The 16371-nt window shown below is 38.5% G+C and overlaps 1 long non-coding RNA gene across 1 annotated transcript; it reads right to left on the bottom strand.

Moving 5' to 3' along the window:
* Window positions 1–306: 306 nt before the first annotated feature.
* On the bottom strand, window positions 307–1686 carry LOC125922148 (uncharacterized). Its single transcript, XR_007457589.1, has 3 exons — window positions 1584–1686; window positions 1293–1415; window positions 307–496 (listed from the first exon to the last, which is right to left on the bottom strand). It is a non-coding gene; the product is annotated as an uncharacterized LOC125922148 (long non-coding RNA).
* Window positions 1687–16371: the final 14685 nt, after the last annotated feature.

The raw sequence follows: 16371 nt of genomic DNA, 5'->3' as shown, positions 1-16371 counted from the left end.
GGAGGGAGGGAGGAAAGAAGGAGACAGCTTGGATGATTATCCACTCTTGGTGCCCTACTTATCTGGTTTGTACATTCTAGCTTTGTGTGCCATCATTGCTTGGTGAATATGATTCCACATCCCCTTTCCCTGACCCTGAATTGTTTCTGCTGATGTCTGTTTGACTCCTTTTGGTACTTGATTCCTGTTTCAGTGGCCATATGTATTCTCTCAGCATTCTAGGGACTATGTTTTGTTTTTTCTGCCGTCAAGAAAATTTATTAATTAGATGATTTCTACCTATAGTAACAAAAATCCTGACTCAACTGCTTTAAACAAAAGGAATTATTTCACATAGCATGAATTCCAAAGACAAAGCAACTCCAGATAGAATATAATTAGGACTCTGACTCTGCTTCTTGGGAGTTCTTGTGGCTCTGCCCTCTTTGTGTTGACTCTTCCTTCCAATATTTCCTCTCATTGTTGTAAGATGACTATACCAGTTCCAGCATCTCACCTAGACATGAAAAAATTCAGGGGCTGAAAATAAGCTGGCTTTTCCTTTGTCTCTAAAGTCCTCTAGCTGACTCTCTATCATGTCTTATTGGTCATATCTGAGCTAACTGCTCACGCTAGAACAAGAATGCCATAATTGATCTAGACTAGTTAGGATCCCTTCCTTGGGGTGATATGAGCCAGCCCATGATGCCAGGGAGGGGGGTGGGAACTTCAGGAAAACTGAAGTCATGTTAACAAGGAAGAAGGCAATAGCTATTGAGAAGATAATGGTCTTAGTTTGGGTTACCCTAGAAGCAGATCCTAAAACAATGTGTAAGTTGTGTGTTTAGGAGACGAAACTAGGAAACATAAGGAAAGTAGGAAAGTGAGAGAAGGAAGGAAGCTAGCTAATAAAGGGTACACACTAAATCAAGTTACAAGAATGGGCAACTGAAGATTAATTCAGCAGGGGAATCCTGAGAGTCAGTGTAGACCCTTCTCAGAGTTATCCCAACCAAGTTGTCCCATTTGTCTGACAACTGCCATCTGCCATTGGCTTAGGGTTCCTCCCAGTTGTATTAACCCCCGCAGCACTTCCAGCCTGCTACCCAACTCTCCTCTGGCACAGAGTCACAGGTGCTTTTGGTAAGACAAATCCTACAGGATATGGGCGGAGCACTGACAGCATCTGCTACAGCAAACAGCAGGCTTTGCTACTAACATGAACTATTTAAATTTGTGAGTCCACCTTCAGACTTTTAGAACAACAATGCCATCCCCAGACTAATTTAAAATAAATGTAATCTTCATCATACCATGTGCCTTATAAACACAGTTGTTCCAACCGAGCAGAAGAGATTTTCAGAATGAATTCCATGTTCTTGATTACCCTTGAGACTCAAATGTCAACTTGGAAACCAGCAGTGGCAGGGGTAGGCCTGTGGGGAAGTCTGCTTCAGATTTTTTTTCTATGTTAAGTTACTTTTTATAATGCCGTATATTTTTTTTAACAAGGCATAATATTTTCAGAAGAAATATCTTTTTAAATAGGAATGAATTATGTAGCTCTAAGATCTTTTAAAAAGTCACTTAAAAAAACAACCCACCTTCTTTTAGAGCAGCTTATGTTTGCAAAAACATTTAGGGGAAGATACAGAGATTTCCCAGATACACCAGACCCATGTATGCATAGACTCTCCTGGGATCAGAATCCCTCTCAGAGTGGTAAATTTGTTACAATTGATGACCCACATTGATACGTCATAACCACCCAAGTTCCATAATATACATTATGGTTCACATTATGGTTCATTATTTCTGTTGTACATTCTATGGGTTTGGACAAATATATAATAACATGTATCCATTATTATAGTAACAGAGTACTTACACTTGCCAAAAAAAAAATCCTCTATTCATCTCCTACCCCCAACTCAGCCCTTGGCAATCTGATATTTTTTTTTTTTTTCAACGTTTTTTTTTTTTTTTTTTTTTTTTTTTGGGACAGAGAGAGACAGAGCATGAACGGGGGAGGGGCAGAGAGAGAGGGAGACACAGAATCGGAAACAGGCTCCAGGCTCCGAGCCATCAGCCCAGAGCCTGACGCGGGGCTCGAACTCACGGACCGCGAGATCGTGACCTGGCTGAAGTCGGACGCTTAACCGACTGCGCCACCCAGGCGCCCCGGCAATCTGATATTTTTACTGTCTCCATAATTTTGTCTTTTCCAGAATGTCATATAGTTGGAATCACACTATACCTTTGTCATATTTTTTCACATAGTAATAAACATTTATGGTTTTTCCATATCTTTTCATAATCTGATAGATCATTTTTTTAAATTGCTGAATAATATTCCAATATCTAGATGTATCACAGTTCATTTATTAAAAGACATTTTGGTTGCTTCCACATTTTGGTGATTATGAATTATGCTGCTATAAATATCCATTCACAGGTTTTTGTGTGTATCTAAGTTTTCAACTATTTTGGGTAACTACCAAGGAGTATGACTACTTGATTGTATGGTAAGAGCACGCTTGGTTTTGTAAGAAACTCACCAAAATGTCTTCCAAAGTGGCTATATACCATTTTGCATTTCTACCAGCAATGAATGGGAGTTCCTGTTGCTTCACATCCTCACCAGCATTTGGTGTTGCCAGTGTTCTGGATTTTTCCCAGTCTAATATGTGTGTGGTAGTATCTCATTATTTTCATTTGCATCTAGCTGATGACATATAACATCTTTTCATATACTTATTTATTATCTCTATATCTTCTTTGGTGAGGTATCTGTTAAGGTCTTTGTGCCATTAAAAAAATTTTGTTGTTGTTGTTGTTGTTGTTGTTGTTGTTGTCTTACTGTTGAGTTTTAACAGTTCTTTGTATTTTGGATAAGATATGTCTTTTGCAAATATTTTCTTCCAGTCTGTCTTCTTGTCTTCTCATTCTATTGCCAGTATCTTTTACCAAGTAGCAAGTTTTAATTTTAATGAAGCCCACCTTATCAATTTTTTTAAATTTTGTCTTTGGTGTTGTATCTCAAAAGTCATTGTGATACACAAGGTCATCTAGGTTTTCCCTTATGTTATCTTTCAGGAGTTTTATACTTTTGCATTTTACTTTATTTTGAGTTAATTTTTGTGACAAGTGTAAGGTCTCTATCTAGATTCTCTTCCTCCCTCCCTCCTTTGCTTCTTTCCCCTCTCTCTCTCTTCCCTTTCTTTCTTTCTTTCTTTCTTTCTTTCTTTCTTTCTTTCCTTCTTTCTCTTTTTGCATGTGGATGTCCAGTTGTCCCAAAACCATTTGGTGAAAAGACTTATCTTTGCCCCATGATATTGTCTTTGTTCCTTTGTCAAAGATCAATTGACTATATTTATATAGGTCTATTTCTGGGCTCTCTATTCTGTTCCATTGTTCTATTTGTTTACTCTTCTATCAATACCACACTGTCTTGGTTACTACAGATTTACAGTAGGTCTTGAAGTTGAGTAGGGTTCGTCCTCCAACTTTTTCCCCTTTAATATCATGTCGGCTCTGTTGGATTTTTTGCCTCTCCATGTAAACTTTAAAATCCATCTGTTGATATCCACAAAATAAATGGCTGGGATTTTGGCTGGTATTGCATTGAGTCTGTAGATCAATTTGGTTAGCAACTGATATCTTAAAATATTTAGTTTTCCTATTCATGAACATGAAATATTCCTCCATTTATTTTTCTTTAGATTCATTCATCAGAGTTTTATCATTTTCTTCATATAGGTCTTCTACGTATTTTGTTAAAATTATACCTGAGTATTTCATTTTGAGGAGTGCTAATGTAAATGGTATTGTGTTTTTAATTTCAAATCCCACTTGTTCATTGCTGGTATATAGGAAAGTGTTTCACTTTTGCATATTAACTTTGTATCCTGCAATCTCGCTGTATTCACTTATTAGTTCCAAGAGTTTCTCAGTTCCTTTGGATTTTCTATATAGACAATCATGTCATGTGCAAACAAAGATGTTATATTTCTTCCTTCCCAATCTGTATGTCTCTCATTTTCTTTTATTGTCTTATTGCATTGGCTAGAACTTCTAGTATAGTGTTGAAAAGGAGTGGTGAGAGGGGAGGTCCTTGTTTTGTAGCTGATCTTAGTGAGAAAACTTCAAGTTTTTTACCACTAGGTATGATGTTAGCAATAGATTCTTTTGTAGATACTCTTTAGCTAAGGAAATTCCCTTTTCACCTTTTTTTTAATTAAAAAGTTCAAATAAAATATTTTTTGGGTGGATTATAAATAATTGTAAAATAAAGAGGATACATTTCTGTGTCGTGATGGGTTGAATTTTGTGTCCCCAAAATTTATATATTTAAGTCCTAATCCCCAGTACCTCAAAATGTAAACTTACTTGGAAATAGGGTCGTTTTTGATGATTTCTTAAACTAAGGTGACGTCATACTAGAGTAGGGTGAACCTCTGCTGTAGTAGGACTGGTATGCTTGCAAAAAGAATATCTTGTGAAGGGACAGATATGCACACCATGAGAATGCCACATAAACATGAAGACAAAGATCAGGGAGATACATCCATAAGCCAAAGAATGCCAGGAAACTGCCAGGAGGTAGGTGAGATGCATGGAACAAATTCTCTGTCACAGCCTTCAGAAGGAAACAACGCTGCCCACACCTTGATCTTGGACTTATAGTTTCCAGAACTGTGAGACAATAACTTTCTGTTCTTTAAGCCACTAGTTTGTGGCACTTTGTTATGTCAGCTCTAGAAAACTAATATCATGTTGTGATATTTTTATGAAGACTTCCTTTTAGTATAATTACTAGTCAAGATTTCTGAGAAAGGTTGTCCCTTTAGATGTGGATGAGTGTTTGTGGTTCTGGTCTCTTAGCACCAGTAGTAAATCACAAAGATTTGGGTCATCTTATCCTGGTTGCAGGAGTGGAGGAGACAATGTGAATATATATTTCAGGAACAGTTAGACCTGCCCAGATTTATCAGGACAAAAATCACTATAGGAAAAACATTGCTGCCATGATTACTGGAGACTTTTCAATAATTTTTTTCTTTCTTTATTATGAAAGTGTATACTACTTGCCTCTTGTGTGTCTGATAGTCACTTATAACCTATACATTTGCTTAGTGGTCAGTTAGACTAGAGGTAGAGAAGGGATGTGAGAAGCAGAGAAAGATTCAAGTTACCTTGCCAAGAAAGTTGGGATACCGAGGGTGAGGTTTAGATGGAATTATAGTTCTAAAATTGCCAGCTCAGTTTATTTTATAAGGAGTCCTTCAACAGTTTTGCAAAAATTGTTTTAGAGCGCCCATCCAGTAAGTGTTTGCAAAATGTCATGTGTGCATTACCCTGGGGAGAGAATGTGTTGTTCCAGTTTCAACGTGAACTGGAAAAAGTGATGTCAACAATAATTTGAAAATCACTTTGTCAGGCAGGATTGGCATTTTTGAAATGACATTAAAGAAGCTTTATTGCATACTTTCTTTTTATAATATTGAAATACTCTGTGTCAGTCAGTGCTTACATATCTTATTTTCAATTCTTAAAGGCAGCCAGGTGGTCATTTTTTTTTATGTTATGTTATATTGTGCTATGTTATATTATGTTATGTTATTTATTTTGAGAGAGAGACAGCATGAGTTGAGGAAGGGAAGAGAGACAGAGGAAGAGAAAGAGAATCCCAAGCAGGCTCTGCAGTCAGCAGGGAGCCCCATGTGGAGCACCATGGAGATCATGACCTGAGCTGAAATTAAAAGTTGGAGGCTCAACCAGTTGAGCCACCCAGGCGCCCTGGTCATTATTATTTCTATTTTGCAAATGGCAAATGAAAGGCTCAGAGAAGTTAAGTAATTTGCCAAAGGTCACAAAGCTCATAAAAAGTGAGGACTCCTAGGGGCACCTAGGAGGCTCAGTCAGTTAAGCGTTGGATTTCAGCTCAGGTCTTGATCTCATCACTTGAGTTCAAACCCCACGTCGGGCTCTGTGCTGACAGCTTGGAGCCTGGAGCTTGCTTCTGATTCTGTGTCTCCCTCTCTCTCTGACCCTCTCCTTTTCAGGCTCTGTCTCTTTCTCTCAAAAATAAATAAATTAAGGTGTGCCTGGGTGGCTCAGTTGGTTAAGCGTCCGACTTTGGCTCAGGTCATGACCTCACCGTTTGTGAGTTCGAGCCTTGCCTCGGGCTCTGTGCTGACAGCTCAGAGCCTGGAGCCTGCTTCAGATTCTGTGCCTCCCTCTCTCTCTGACCCTCCCTCGTTCATGCTCAGTGTCTCTCTGTCTCAAAAAAATAAATAAACATAAAATAAATAAATAAATAAATAAATTAATTAATTAATTAAAAAAAAAAAAAAAAAGAGTGAGGACTCCTATATGATTCTGTCTTGCTCCAAAGACTATTTTTATTCTAAGTCCTTTGCCTCTTTGTTCAATGGTAGTCTTCTCTTTAAAACCCTTATTTTTAAAACTTTAAAAGTTTTGTTAAAGCCAGTTGTAAGCATCTACTATTGTAAGATTGCATTGTTACATAGTATCAGACCTATAGACAAAGTAAACTCTAAGATTCTTACCAAATTCCACGATTCCGGAGAACTGTGAGAAACCCCAGTTTTTTGCCTATCAGGGCCTTAAACAGAATGAATGGAAATGTGAGGTCTCCTGACCGGGCTCTCACCCTTATTTGTTCCCCCTTACAGAATTTGTTTAAATTGCAGCCAAGCAACTTTGAAAAGGCATGAATAAGGTCATGTCATTCCCAGGGCGCCTCAGTGGCTCAGTCGGTTAGGTGACCGACCGACTCTTGGTTTCGGCTCAGGTAATGATCTCGCAGTTGCAGGATCAAGCCCACATTGGGCTCGTGCTGACAGAACAGAGTCTGCTTGGGATTCTCTCTTGTCCTCTCTCTCTGCCCCTCCAATGCTTGCTCTCTCTCTCTCTAAATAAATAAATAAAGTAAAAAAAAAAAAGATCATGTCATTCCCTTGCTTGAAAGTTCCCGGTGGCTTTCACCTGAACCAAATCTGAGCAATTTGCCATACCCGATAAGCTTTAGAGGGTAAAAGAGAGAATCATTAGTTAATTATTGATAATTGGGTTAAAGGGCGTAACTGGGGTTATCTAGGGTCAAACTCTTCCTTCAAGATTCTACCTGATCTGTCCTCTGTTTATCTCTCTGACACAGTATATTTTAAACCTCCCTTCACTTCCTCTCTTTAGCCACACTGGCCTAGTTTCTGAGCCTTGAACACATACCTGCTCGTTTCTGCCTGTAGGTGTTTGCTGTCCTTCTGACCGAAATGCTTTCCCCAGACCTTCACATGTCTCTTCCTTTCTCATGGTTCAAACCTCAATTCAAATATTTCCCCTTTTCAAAAGTGGTCATTCTTGTCCACTAGGATTGGAGTGTCCCCTGCCTCTTCACTCATTCCCTCCCATAGCACCCTATTTTATCTTTTTCCTAGCATTTGGTGGATATTTATTTCTCTTTATTCTTTTATGGGTTTAGTGTCTGAATCTCTCTGCTATTAGATAAGCTCTTTGAGGACAAGGACTTTATCTTGTTCACTGTGTGGTACATAGCAGTTTCTCAAAATATACATTTTGGTTAGCTGGCTCTTTTTAAAAAATATGGCTATTAGAATAACTTTCATGTCTGTAAGAATAGCCACACTGTAAGAATAGGGACACGTCTGTCCCCTCTCTACCTCTCCACGCTCACTAGTCACCCCCAGCTCCCACCATCTCTGACCTTCTGTGCTCAGGTCTCAACTTATGGGACTTTCCTCCCTGTGCATTATTCCTTCTCCTTGTCCCAGACCTGCACGTCCACTGGAATTTCTTCACTTGCCTAGAATGTGGTCCTCATCGTATCATGGATCTCTAGTATTCTGACACCGCTCACGCTTTATAACCTTTATCTGGTTAGTTATTTTCCTTCTGCTAGATCATCACCTCCATCAGGAAGATGCCATGTCTCTCTTGTTGATTTCTGTCTTCTGAAACCTAAGACACTACCCACCATGTTGTCATACTTGGCCCATGAATGAATGAACGCACAAACGTGCAGATCTCTCAATATATTTGCTTCACTCTGGCACTCTCTTCGATTTTTACATCCTTGCCTTTATCCTAAAAATATAACAGTTCCACACACCAGGCATCAGCACAGGATTTATCACCACCTCCTGATTCATTCTCAATTTCTAGATGTTAGGATATCCTGCTGTCCACAGCATCAGTGCTAAGCTAAAAATCTTCGGTCTCTTATTAGCTTTCAACATCTAATGAGTCACCACATGTGGTACTTGTTTAAAATTGTCTTGCCTTTTTCCAGTGCTTGGTGCCAGATATCTGCTCTCTTGTCCCTTTAACAGAAAGTCTCCTTATTGCCATCATTATGGTCAAACTTGCTGAATACACCTGCTGTCAGATTTTAGTGGATCTCATGGTGTGCAATCAGCTGTTGTTTGAGCTCTCTAATTTCAGCATTAGAGTACTGGGAGATCAGATTCTGCCTGCCACAGAGAATTCTTATGGCACAGAGAGACTGATGTGTGGTGCTAGAAGTAAGCTACGTGCCCCAACTACCTCTGAATTAGTGTGATGCCAAAATCAAGATCACTGGCATAAATGTACACTTGACCTCAGCACTCTGTACCCCAAATGATAATGGGGAATAGGTTTTAAATGGTGAAAACTTTTAGTTATTGCTTTTACTTATTTGTATTAGGGATAGAGCTGCTAATTCTTTGAGGATGTTTGTGCATACACAGAGACCATCTATCATCATTCCCATGGAGGAGCAGTATACTAAAAGCTCTGGATCAGGACTCCCTGAGATTAAATCTCAGCCTCTCCTTGTTATATGACCTAGACTAAGTGTCAGTTTGCTTGATTGCAAAATGCAGATTACAGTAGTAGACAATTTATAGACTTGTGTAGGTGATGTACTTAATACAAATAACAGGGTTTGACATGTATTATGCGCTGTTATTATGATCATCAGTTATCGTTATCCCGTTCTGCTAACTATTCAGTCAATAGAAACGGAGAAATTAAAAATCCATTAGCTGGTGGGGGGCGCACCTGGGTGGTTTAGTCGGTTAAGCATCTAACTTCAGCTCAGGTCATGATCTCATGGTTTGTGTGTTTGAGCCCTGCACCCGGCTCTGCACTGACAGTGTGGAGCTTGCTTGGGATTCTCTCTCTCTCTCCCTCTCTCTCAGTCCCTCCCTCACTTGCTCACGAGTGCGTGCCCTCTCTCTCTCTCTCTCTCTCTCTCTCTCTCTCTAAAAAGAAATCCATTAATGGGGCATGTGGGTGGCTCATTCAGTTAAGCGTCAGACTCTTGATTTCAGCTCAGAACAGGATCTCATCATCCCACATCAGGCTCCATGCTGGGTGTGGGGCCAGTTTAGGATTCTCTCTCTTCCTCTCTTACTCCCACTCCCCGCCTCACTCCCTCATGCACACACATGTGTGCACTCTCTCTCTCAAAAAAATAAAAAAATAAAAACCCATTAGGTAGATTTTTTTTTGGCAAAACATATTAAATTTTATTTTATTTTATTTATTTTAATTTAATTTAATTTAATTTAATTTTATATTTTTAAGTTTTATTTATTTATTTTGAGAGAGGAAGAGAGCATGTGAGCAGGAAAGGGGCAGAGAGAGGGAGAGAGAGAATCCCAAGCACGCTCCACGACATCAGCACAGAGTCTGATGCGGGGCTCAAACTCACGAACCGTGAGATCATGACCTGAGCCGAAATCAAGAGTCGGACACCTAACCAACTGAACCACTCAGGTGCCCCCAAACATATTAAATTTTAATTACTACCCAAATCGCACTTGCATTTTGCCTAGGACAAGTCACATTTAGAGAAGGAAGGAATTATGAAAGCAATTCTTCATGCTTTAAAGCTGTTTAAAAAGTTATTATAAGTTGCCCTGCCATAATTCATGTCCTTGTACTATTTTTCTTACCTGTCACCCTTCCTTAGCACACTGCTTTTAGCAGGCTACAAGTGGTTTAGTTTAACTACTTCTAGGTCTGTGCAGTGAACTAAAGGACATTTCTGGATATTTTTCGATTTGAAAATCTATACAAGTAACACATATTAGTTGTAAAACATTTAAAGAATATAAAAGAGAAAATAAAAATTATAGTCCAAACCAAACAATAATTAAAAAAAAACTCCAAAACTTTTCCATTCTAATCCTAATTCCCAGTAATCGCCATTGATAATAGCTTAGAGTGTATATGAGTATATCCCTTCAAATGTGTCTTCTCTCTACTTATCAGTGTGTGTGTGTGTGTGTGTGTACATATATATACATACATAAATACATATATGTCTGCACACATATATATCACATGAAAGAAAACAATACTGTTCTATAACTCACTCTTTTCTCTTAAAATACAACCTTGACATTTTTCTGTCCACCCAGAAATGTAAAAATGACTCATTTCTTTTTTAAAATGGCTGTGTTATTTTCTATTGCATGTTTTGGAGACTGATGCATTGGTGGTACCTAAAGGAGCCCATTTTCTGGTGCCCACGACTTTGTGCAGTTCCCTCCCACACTGACACTGAGCTTGGCTGTATGACTTGATTTGAACAAATGGATAGCAAAAGCTTGATAGGCGCTACCACAAGGGGGCTTGTCCTCTTGGGATGCTGTCTCCTGAAAACCATCTGCCATGTAGGAAGTCTGACTACCATGACAGCACCATCCTGCGTGGAGAACCAAACTAGCCATGTGAAGAGAGAGAGGCCATGTGAGGCGCACCGAGGCACTTGACATGAGTGATGCCTTTTGGAACTTCCAACCTAGACAAGTCACCAGCTGTTGTAGCACATGATTGACCACTAGTCAATGCCATACCTGTATTCCCACCCCACAGAATCATGAGAAATAATAAATTATGTTTCTGTTAAACTGTAAGTTTTGGAGTGGTTTGTTATACAGTATTAGACAACTGAAATACTATAATTTATTTTTCTAGTATTCTTTAAATAACTGTATGGATTAGTATAAACTTTTTGCTTTTTAAAAATTTTCTTTCTTTTCTTAATGTTTATTTACTTTTGAGAGAGAGAGTGAGAGAGCGAGAGAGTGAGAGAGGGAAGGGGGAGAGAGAGAGAGATGGAGGCAGAATTGAAGCAGGCTCCAGGCTCTGAGGTGTCAGCACAGAGCCTGACACAGGGCTCGAACTCACAAACCGTGAAATCATGACCTGAGCCAAAGTCAGACACTTAACTGACCGAGTCACCCAGGTGCCCCAAACTTTTTGCTATTTAAAAAAAAATTTTAATTTAAAAATATTTTTATTTATTTTTGAGAGAGAAACAGAGAGAGAAAGAGAGAACGAGCAGGGGAGGGAGAGAGAGAGAGAGAGAGAGAGAGAGAGAGAGTTTTGAAGCAGGCTCCAGGCTCTGAGCTGTCAGCCCAGAGACCGATGCAGGCCTCAAACTCACAAACCACATGAGTTGAATGAACCCAAGTTGAATGCTTAACCGACTGAGCCACCCAGGTGCCCCTAAACTTTTTTTTTAAATTAGCCAATTTATTTATTTTGAGAGAAAGTGAGAGTGAGTGGGGGAGGGGCCAAGAGAGAGAACCCCAAGCAGGCTCTGCACTGTCAGCACGGAGCCCAATGCAAGATTCGAATGCAGCAACCACAAGATCATGACCTGAGCCCAAGTCTGATGCTTAACCAACTGAGCCACCCAGATGCCCCTGACTTTTTGCTATTTTAAACAAAGTTTAATAATCATTCTTTTATAGATACATGTGTACACTCATGTCAGTATTTCTACAGGATAGGCTTTCCCTTGATAAGATTGTTGGGTCATAGAATACAAGGATTTAGCATATTGATACTGTTGTAATAGCCTTTCATAAAGGCTATATCAGTTTACATTTTCACCAACATGAATTACATTGCCTATTTCTTTACATTCTTGTTAACACTTTGCAATCAATCTTCTAATTTGCCACTATATTTCATTGTTATTTACTGAGCATTTCTTTATTAGTGTCTGACTATGATTTTAACATCTACTTTTACCTCTTCTGGGACAATTTTTAAGTGGATTGTTTGCTTTTCTCATTCTTGATTTGTAAGAACCATTTAGGTATTAAACATGTTAGCCCTTCATCTGAGCTAAGTGTTCAGAATATTTTCTTCTAATCTATTTATCCAAACTACATACCTTTGTTTATGATAATTTCAGTTTACAAAGGTAATGAAATTGTATGTTGTCTGGTCTTACAAATTTTTCTTCATGTTTTCTATATTTCTTGGCAAACTTTATAATTATCTTCCTTACAGTGAGATTACAAAACTATTTACTTCCTTGTCTTCTATAACAAACACAGATAAAATAGATTTAAGTTGATAAATAGATTAATTTACCTAGAATTTTTTCTTGTGGGTGGTGTGAAATGACATAATATTTTTTCCAGGTAGATAGCCAATTGTCTTAAAACTAGTTATTGAATAGTTTTCCCTTTCCCTGCTGATTTTAAATGCCATTAAGGTTACGGGAAGAAGGTGGAGCAGGATGATCCTAGGCTTACCTCTTCCCACAGATACACATAGATAACACCTGCATCAGTGTAAACAACCCAGAAAATGACAAGAATACTGTCAGAATAGTCTCTCCACAACTGAATGTAGAGAAGAGGCCACAATAAAGAGGGAAGGAAGACCAGAGACACGGTCAGGAGCCAAACTGACCATGAGACTGTCTGTGGGAAGAAGGAGAAGCAGGGAGTACAGAGGGGGAAGAGGAGCAGGTCCCACACCAGGTGCCCCAGGCAAGGGGATCTGCACTGGGAAGATAAATTCCCATAACATTTGGTTTTGAAAACCAGAGGGGCCAAATTTCACGAGTTCTTATAATCAGAGGGGCTTAATACCTGGAAATTTAAAAATTAGCAGGCTTAGCTCTGGGAGAGCCAGAGGGCAATAGGAAACTGAGTCTCTGCTTTTAAAGAGACAGCATAACAAACAACCCCACTGAGATATAGCATAGAAACACAATTTGAAAAATGGGGTATATGGGAGGGAGATTTGTTTACTAATCTCAGAGCATGTGCTGGAGGGGCGGGGATATTTGGGAGACTTCTCCAAAAACAAAAGAGCTGGTTGGCACCATTTCCTTCCCATGATCCCAAGTCAAGATACACAGACATCTGCCAGTAGACTAATGCTGCCCACCTGGCTTGCTAATAGCATGCCCTGACCCTGTGCCTTTCTGCAGACTTGCCCCTCACAGCCTGGACTGGGCAGGAATTTTCTCAGGCAGCTGCAGGTCCCATCCCACAGCAGACTCGCGAGGACCTTGCTAGCACCATGTGTCCTGCCCCCATATTTTCCGCAGACCTTCCCCCTCCAACAAGCCCTTGCCAGGAGTACATCCAAAGTGGTGTCACAAATATGGCGGTGTGCAAGCAGCCCCAACAGGCACCAGTATCACTCCAATTAACTCTTGCCCTGATAAGAAGGGAAGATAACCTCCCACACCAATTTGACTGTGGTCCCAGCAGTGGGCAGGGGTCTGATATCTGGTCTGGTCTGACTGCATCTTGCCCACCAACAAAAGCTTTTTAGGCTACAACACAGGGAAATCACCCTGCAGTCCAATGCTACTGCAAGTACCTGGTCTGACTCAACTCAAGCCCAAGGGGCCCCAGACTGGCCCACTAACAACACAGGGACCAAACCCTGCCCACAACAGGCAGAGAGAGCCAATGCAGATGACTAGACTGAAAGCAAACATGGATTGGTCACAACACTAGGACACTTAGTAAACATAGGAGACACCCCTGAAGCACCAGGTTCTGGTGAACAGGGAACAGTGAACTGCAGGGCACTACAGAACCTCTTCTTCATAAGGCCACTCATTCAAGAACAGATGTAGCTGACTTTCCTAACACACAGAAACAGAAAGGAGTGGCAGGATATATTCAAAGCACTGAAAAAAACAAAACAAAACACAACAACACCCTGCAAGCATACTATATTCAGAAAGGCTATCATTCATGACTGCTAAATCAGCTCTATAAGGAATGTTAAAGGGGACTCTGAATGGAAAGTGAGGACTATAAGCATGACCATATTTTATGTTTTTATAAATCTGTTTATATACATATATATATATATATATACACACACACACACATATATATATACAGTAACAGTGGAGTATATATATATACATATATATATGTGTATATATATATCAGATTGCATATCAGGCCACAGAACAAGTCTCAACAAATTTAAAATGGTTGAAGTCATACCATGCATTATATATATATTAGTCAAGAGATTCACAAAATAAAAGGATGTAAAGTATGACACCATACACTTAAAACATGGGAGGGGAGAGAGAAGTAAAAATTTAGTGCTTTTAGAATAGGTTCAAATTTAAGAGACAATCACCTTAATATGGACTGCTATGTGCATAAGATGTTATTTATAAACCTAATGGTAACCACAAATCAAAACCCAGTATTAGATATGCAAACAATATAAAGAAAGTAATCCAAGTATATCACTATAGAAATGAGACAAGAGAGCAGGAGAAGAAAGGAAAGAGAAGAACTGCAAAAACAACTATAAAACAAGTAACAAAATGGCAATAAGTACATACTTATAAATAATTACTTTGAATGTAAATGTACTAAATGCTCAATCAAAACATAGGGTGATGGGATGGATAAAAAAAGGCAATCTATATGCTGCCTTCAAGTTTCATTTTAGACTTAGACATATACAGATTGAAAATTAAGCGATGGAAAAGCATTTATCATGCAAATGGAAGTGAAAAGAAAGCCAGGGTAGCAATATTTCTATGGGACAAAATAGACTTTAAAACCAAGACTGTAAGAAGAGATAAATAAGGACACTATATAATCATAAAAGGGACAATCCAACAAGAAGATAGCAACTGTAAATATTTCTGCACTCAACATGGGAGTATCCGAATACAGAAGGCAGCTAATAGCAAACATAAAGGAAGTAATTGATAATAATACAATAACAGTAGGGGATTTTAATGTCCCCCTTGTATTGATGGATAGATTATTTAAACAGAACATCAACACGGAAACAATAGCTTTGAATGACACATTGGAACAGATGGATTTAACAGATATATTCAGAATTTTCTATCCTCAAACAGTAGAATACACATTCTTGTCAAGTGCATATGGAATGTTCTCCAGAAAAGATTATATATTAGGCCATAAAACAAGCCTCAACAAATTTAAAATTATTTAAGTCATACCACACATCTTTTCCAACAACAATGCTATGAAGCTAGAAATCAACTACAAGAAAATATATGGAAAGACCACAAATACATAGAGGTTAAATAAAATGCTATGAAATAATGAATGGGTCTACCAATAAATCAAAGAGGAAATAAAAAAATACATTGAGACAAATGAAAATGAAAAACAGCCTCCAAAATCGTTGAGATGCAACAAAAGCTGTTCTAGGAGGCAAGTTGATAGCAATATAGTCTTACCTAAAGAAGAAAAAATGCAAAAAAACCACAAGAACCTACCCCAAAACCAATAAACAAAAAAAACACAAAAACCCACATCAAAAAACAAAACAAAACAAAACAAAAAACTAACCTTACATGTAAAGGAGCTAGAAAACAAAAAAAACCTAAAACAAGGAAAGGAAGGAAACAATAAAGATTAGAGCAGTAGTAAATGAAATCAAAACTAAAAAGAGCAATAAAAAAGATCAATGAAATGAGGAATGGTTTCTTTTTTTTTCTTAATTCCAGTATAGTTAACATACAGTGCTGTATTAATTTAATGTGTACAATATAGTGTTCAACAATTGTATACATCACTTGGTGTTCATTGTAGTAAGTATACTCTTAATACCCTTCACCTGTTTGAACCATCCCCAACCCACCTTGCCCCTAGTAAACACCATTTGCTCTCTATAGTTTTGCAGACTTTTTTTTGTCTTTTTTCTTTATTCATTCGTTTTGTATCTTAAGTTCCACGTGTAAGTGAAAACATGGTATTTGTTTTTCTCTGAATGACTTTTTTCACTTAGCATTATACACTTGAAATCCATCCATGTTGTTGAAAAGATCAACAAAATTGAAAAACTTTTAGCCAGAGTCATTAAAAAAAAAACAAGGGAAAGGACTCAAACAAACCAAAGACACCACTAACAAAGAGAAATACAAGCCATTATATCTGATGACTGTAGGTGCCAAAGTGCTCAGCAAAATATTAGCAAACCAAATCCAACAATACATTAAAAAAAAATCATTCACCAGGATCAAGTGAGATTTATTCCTGGGATGCAGGAGTGGTTCAGTATTTGCAAATCAATCAATAG

Source organism: Panthera uncia, chromosome C2 (genome assembly GCF_023721935.1).
Source record: "Panthera uncia isolate 11264 chromosome C2, Puncia_PCG_1.0, whole genome shotgun sequence".
NCBI lineage: Eukaryota > Metazoa > Chordata > Mammalia > Carnivora > Felidae > Panthera > Panthera uncia.
Note: the sequence above shows the minus strand (reverse complement) of the source record. Positions and strands in the feature narration are given on the sequence as shown.